This window comes from Papio anubis, chromosome 8 (assembly GCF_008728515.1).
Source record: "Papio anubis isolate 15944 chromosome 8, Panubis1.0, whole genome shotgun sequence".
NCBI classification, from domain to species: Eukaryota; Metazoa; Chordata; class Mammalia; order Primates; family Cercopithecidae; genus Papio; species Papio anubis.
In genome coordinates this window covers 138,456,401-138,463,217 of record NC_044983.1, presented here as the reverse complement: position 1 = coordinate 138,463,217, position 6,817 = coordinate 138,456,401, and positions in this window count along the sequence as shown.

Genomic DNA, 6,817 nt, shown 5'->3' with positions numbered 1-6,817 from the left:
CCCAGGCACTGGTGCTGCCGCTAGACCATGGTCTGCTAAGTAACGGGCGCCTTCCCAGGCACTGGCATTACCGCTAGACCAAGGAGCCCTCTAGTGGCCATGTCCGGGCATGACAGAGGCTCACACTTCTGGTCACTGCTCACTGTGCCCCTTCAGCTCCTATCTCTGTATGGCCTGGTTTTTCCTAGGTTATAATTGTAGAGCAAGGATTATTATTATATTGGAATAAAGAGTAATGCTACAAATTGATGATTAATAATATTCATATATCTATATTTCTAGCATAACTTCTTATTCAATTTTTTTTTTTTTTTTTTTTTTTTTTTTGAGACGGAGTCTCGCTCTGTCGCCCAGGCTAGAGTGCAGTGGCCGGATCTCAGCTCACTGCAAGCTCCGCCTCCTGGGTTCATGCCATTCTCCGGCCTCAGCCTCCCGAGTAGCTGGGACTACAGGCGCCCGCCACCTCGCCCGGCTACTTTTTTGTATTTCTTAGTAGAGACGGGGTTTCACCGTGTTAGCCAGGATGGTCTTATTCTATTTTTTAAATTTTTTAAAATTATACTTTAAGTTCTAGGGTACATGTGCACAACGTGCAGGTTTGTTACATATGTATACATGTGCCATGTTGGTGTGCTGCACCCATTAACTCGTCATTTACATTAGGTATATCTTCTAATGCTATCCCTCCCCCATTCCCCAACCCCATGACAGACCCCGGTGTGTGATGTTCCCCTTCCTGTGTCCAAGTGTTCTCATTGTTCCCACCCATGAGTGAGAACATGTGGTGTTTGGTTTTTTGTCCTTGCCATAGTTTGCTGAGAATGATGGTTTCCAGCTTCATCCATGTCCCTACAAAGGACATGAACTCATCCTTTTTTATGGCTGCATAGTATTCCATGGTGTATATGTGCCACATTTTCTTAATCCAGTCTATCATTGACGGACATTTGGGTTGGTTCCAAGTCTTTGCTATCGTGAAGAGTGCCACAATAAACATACATGTGCATGTGTCTTTATAGCAGCATGATTTATAATACTTTGGGTATATACCCAGTAATGGGATGGCTGGGTCAAATGGTATTTCTAGTTCTAGATCCTTGAGGAATCGCCACACTGTCTTCCACAATGGTTGAACTAGTTTACAGTCCCACCAACAATGTAAAGTGTTCCTGTTTCTCCACATCCCCTCCAGCACCTGTTGTTTCCTGACTTTTTAATGATCGCCATTCTAACTGGTGTGAGATGGTATCTCATTGTGGTTTTCATTTGCATTTCTCTGATAGCCAGTGATGATGAACATGTTTTCATGTGTCTGTTGGCTGCATAAATGTCTTCTTCTGAGAAGTGTCTGTTCATATTCTTCGCCCACTTTTTGATAGGGTTTTTTTTTCTTGTAAATTTGTTTGAGTTCTTTGTAGATTCTGGATATTAGCCCTTTGTCAGATGAATAGATTGCAAAAATGTTCTCCCATTCTGTAGGTTGCCTGTTCACTCTGATGGTAGTTTCTTTTGCTGTGCAGAAGCTCGTTAGTTTAATTAGATCCCATTTGTCAATTTTGGCTTTTGTTGCCTTTGCTTTTGGTGTTTTAGACATGAGGTCCTTGCCTATGCCTATGTCCTGAATGGTATTGCCTAGGTTTTCTTCTAGGGTTTTCATGGTTTTAGGTCTAACATTTAAGTCTTTAATCCATCTTGAATTAATTTTTGTATAAGGTGTACGGAAGGGATCCAGTTTCAATTTCCTACATATGGCTAGCCAGTTTTCCCAGCACCACTTATTACATAGAGAATCCTTTCCCCATTTCTTGTTTTTGTCAGGTTTGTCAAAGATTAGATGGTTGTAGATGTGTGGTATTATTTCTGAGGGCTCTGTTCTGTTCCATTGGTCTGTATCTCTGTTTTGGTACCAGTACCATGTTTTTTGGTTACTGTAGCCTTGTAGTATAGTTTGAAGTCAGGTAGCGTGATGCCTCCAGCTTCGTTCTTTTGGCTTATGATGGACTTGGCAATGCGGGCTCTTTTTTGGTTCCATATAAACTTTAGTGTTTTTCCAATTCTGTGAAGAAAGTCATTGGTAGCTTGATGGGGATGGCACTGAATCTATAAATTACCTTGGGCAGTATGGCCATTTTCACAATATTGATTCTTCCTATCTGTGAGCACGGAATGTTTTTCCATTTGTTTGTGCCCTCTTTTATTTCATTGAGCAGTAGTTTGTAGTTCTCCTTGAAGAGGTCCTTTACATCCCTTTAAGTTGGATTCCTAGGTATTTTATTCTCTTTGAAGCAATTGTGAATGGGAGTTCACTCATGATTTGGCTCTCTGTTTGTCTGTTATCTGTGTATAAGAATGCTTGTGATTTTTGCGCATTGATTTTTGTATCCTGAGACTTTGCTGAAGTTGTTTATCAGCTTAAGGAGATTTTGGGCTGAGACAATGTAGATATACATGATTGTATATCTAGAAAGATATACAATCATGTCATCTGTAAACAGGGAAAATTTGACTTCCTCTTTTCCAAATTGAATACCCTTTATTTCTTTCTCTTGCCTGATTGCCCTAGCCAGAACTTCCAATACTATGTTGAATAGGAGTGGTGAGAGAGGGCATCCCTGTCTTGTGCCAGTTTTCAAAGGTAATGCTTCCAGTTTTTGTCCATTCAGTATGATATTGGCTGTGGGTTTGTCATAATAGCTCTTATTTTGAGATACGTCACATCAATACCTAACATATTGAGAGTTTTTAGCATGAAGGGCTGTTGAATTTTGTCAAAGGCCTTTTCTGCATCTATTGAGATAATCATGTGGTTTTTGTCTTTGGTTCTGTTTATATGAGGGATTATGTTTATTGATTTGCGTATGTTGAACCAGCCTTGCATCCCAGGAATGAAGCCCACTTGATCATGGTGGATAAGCTTTTTGATGTGCTGCTGGATTCGGTTTGCCAGTATTTTATTGAGGATTTTTGCATCAATGCTCCTCAGGGATATTGGTCTAAAATTCTTTTTTTGTTGTGTCTCTGCCAGGCTTTGTTATCAGGATGATGCTGGCCTCACAAAATGACCTAGGGAGGATTCCCTCTTTTTCTATTGATTGGAATAGTTTCAGAAGGAATGGTACCAGCTCCTCCTTGTACCTCTGGTAGAATTCGGCTGTGAATCCGTCTGGTCCTGGATTTTTTTTGGTTGGTAAGCTATTAATTATTGCCTCAGTTTCAGAGCCTGTTATTGGTCTATTCAGAGATTCAACTTCTTCCTGGTTTAGTCTTGGGAGGGTGTATATGTGTCCAGGAATTTATCCATTTCTTCTAGATTTTCTAGTTTATTTGCATAGAGGTGTTTATAGTATTCTCTGATGGTAGTTTGTATTTCTGTGGGATTGGTGGTGATATCCCCTTTATCATTTTTTATTGCGTCCATTTGATTCTTCTCTCTTCTCTTCTTTATTAGTCTTGCTAGTGGTCTGTCAATTTTGTTGATCTTTTCAAAAAACCAGCACCTGGATTCACTGATTTTTTTGAAGGTTTTTTTTTGTGTCTCTATCTCCTTCAGTTCTGCTCTGATCTTAGTTATTTCTTGCCTTCTGCTAGCTCTTGCTTCTCTAGTTCTTTTAATTGTGATGTTAGGGTGTCAATTTTAGATCATTCCTGCTTTCTCTTGTGGGCATTTAGTGCTATAAATTTCCCTCTACACACTGCTTTAAATGTGTCCCAGAGATTCTGGTATGTTGTGTCTTGGTTCTCACTGCTTTCAAAGAACATCTTTATTTCTGCCTTCATTTCGTTATGTACCCAGTAGTCATTCAGGAGCAGGTTGTTCAGTTTCCATGTAGTTGAGCGGTTCTGATTGAGTTTCTTAGTCCTGAGTTCTAGTTTGATTGCACTGTGGTCTGAGAGACAGTTTGTTGTGATTTCTGTTCTTGTACATTTGCTGAGGAGTGCTTTACTTCCAACTATGTGGTCAATTTTGGAGTAAGTGCGATGTGGTGCTGAGAAGAATGTATATTCTGTTGATTTGGGGTGGAGAGTTCTGTAGATGACTATTAGGTCTGCTTGGTGCAGAGCTGAGTTCAATTCCTGGATATCCTTGTTAACTTTCTGTCTTGTTGATCTGTCTAATGTTGACAGTGGGGTGTTAAAGTCTCCCATTATTATTGTGTGGGAGTCTGAGTCTCTTTGTAAGTCTCTAAGGACTTGCTTTATGAATCTGGGTGCTCCTGTATTGGGTGCATATATATTTAGGATAGTTAGCTCTTCCTGTTGAATTGATCCCTTTACCATTATGTAGTGGCCTTCATTGTCTCTCTTGATCTTTGATGGTTTAAAGTCTGTTTTGTCAGAGACTAGGATTGCAACCCCTGCTTTTTTTTTGTTTTCCATTTGCTTGGTTGATCTTCCTCCATCCCTTTACTTTGAGCCTACGTATGTCTCTGCACGTGAGATGGGTCTCCTGAATACAGCACACTGATGGGTCTTGACTCTTTATCTAATTTGCCAGTCTGTGTCTTTTAATTGGAGCATTTAGCCCACTTAACATTTAAGGTTAATATTGTTATGTGTGAATTTGATCCTGTCATTATGATGTTAGCTGGTTATTTTGCTCGTTAGTTGATTCAGTTTCTTCCTAGCATTGATGGTCTTTACAATTTGGCATGATTTTGCAGTCGCTGGTACCAGTTGTTCCTTTCCATGTTTAGTGCTTCCTTCAGGAGCTCTTGTAGGGCAGGCCTGGTGGTGACAAAATCTCTCAGCATTTGCTTGTCTGTAAAGGATTTTATTTCTCCTTCACTTATGAAGCTTAGTTTGGCTGGATATGAAATTCTGGGTTGAAAATTCTTTTAAGAATGTTGAATATTGGCCCCCACTCTGTTCTGGCTTGTAGATTTTCTGCCGAGAGATCCGCTATTAGTCTGATGGGCTTCCCTTTGTGGGTAACCCGACCTTTCTCTCTGGCTGCCCTTAACATTTTTTCCTTCATTTCAACTTTGGTGAATCTGATAATTATGTGTCTTGGAGTTGCTATTCTCGAGAAGTATCTTTGTGGCCTTCTCTGTATTTCCTGAATTTGAATGTTGACCTGCCTTGCTAGGTTGGGGAGGTTCTCCTGGATAATATCCTGCAGAGTGTCCTCCAACTTGGTTCCATTCTCCTCATCACTTTCAGGTACACCAGTCAGACGTAGATTTGATCTTTTCACATGGTCCCATATTTCTTGGAGGCTTTGTTCATTTCTTTTCACTCTTTTTTTCTCTAAACTTCTCGCTTCATTTCATTCATCTGATCTTCAATCACTGATGCCCTTTCTTCCAGTTGATCAAATCGGCTACTGAAGCTTGTGCATTCGTCACATAGTTCTTGTGCCATGGTTTTCAGCTCCATCAGGTCATATAAGGACTTCTCTACACTGGTTATTCTAGTTAGACATTCGTCTAATCTTTTTTCAAGGATTTTAGCTTCTTTGCAATGGGTTCGAACTTCCTCCTTTAGCTCGGAGAAGTTTGATCATCTGAAGTCTTCTCTCAACTTGTCAAAGTCATTCTCTGTCCAGCTTTGTTCCGTTGCTGGCGAGGAGCTGCATTCCTTTGGAGGGGGAGAGGCACTCTGATTTTTAGAATTTTCAGCTTTTCTGCTCTGTTTTTTCCCCATTTTTGTGGTTTTATTTACCTTTGATCTTTGATGATGGGGATGTACAGATGGGGTTTTGGTGTGGATATCCTTTCTGTTTGTTAGTTTTCCTTCTAACAGTCAGGACCCTCAGCTGCAGGTCTGTTGGAGTTTGCTGGAGGTCCACTCCAGACCCTGTTGGCCTGGGTATCAGCAGTGGAGGCTGCAGAACAGCAAATATTGCTGAACAGCAAATGCTGCTGCCTGATCGTTCCTCTCGACGTTTCATCTCAGAGGGGTACCCGGCCGTGTGAGGTGTCAGTCTGCCCCTACTGGGGGGGCCTCCAGGGGGTCAGGGACCCACTTGAGGAGGCAGTCTGTCCGTTCTCAGATCTCAAACTCTGTGCTGGGAGAACCACTGCTCTCTTCAAAGCTGTCGGACAGGGACATTTAAGTCTGCAGAAGTTTCTGCTGCCTTTTGTTTGGCTATGCTCTGTCCCCAGAGGTGGAGTCTACAGAGGCAGGCAGCCCTCCTTGAGCTGCGGTGGGCTCTGCCCACCTCGAGCTTCCCTATATTTTCTTTATTATACTGGAACAGCTTGTGCCCTCGGTCTCTTGCCTCAGCACCTGGGCAGCTTGCCACCCACAACGCGGGACCCTCTGCTGCCCTCTCCTCTGCCAAGCGGGACCCTCTGCCATCTGCTCCACGCTTTGCTTTCAGGGCTGCCTCTGCAGCTGTCTCCCTCACACCGGGGCTCCCACCCACCCCATGAGGCAGCTGGCAGCCAACTGTGTGAGGCCCCTAGTCAGCCGAGAGGACCCCAACGCCCTGGAGGCTGCACCCCCACCCCTCCTGCTGTGGGGCCCTCGGTGCTCCAGGCCCGAGCCTCTTGTGCTGCGGCTTACTGGCTGGGAGGCTGCTGCCCCAAGGGGCTCAGGCAGCCGGTCCAGCTCCTCCCGGGACCTATGACAGAACAACTCCAGGGGCCCTGAGGCTCTCATGTCCCCAGCTGTGCTCCCAGAGAGGCGCTTCTGTGCCTGGACATTGAACAGCTCCACAGAAAATAAGGCCACTGGCCGTGGAGGCCCAGACTCCAGAAAGGAAGCCACGGAAGGTGCAGGCCCGACCCACGTCACCTCAGAGTCTGTCCTCGCAGGAGACGGTGGAGATGGGCCCTCCCCTCACTGTACAGATGAGGACACACGAGGAGCTGAC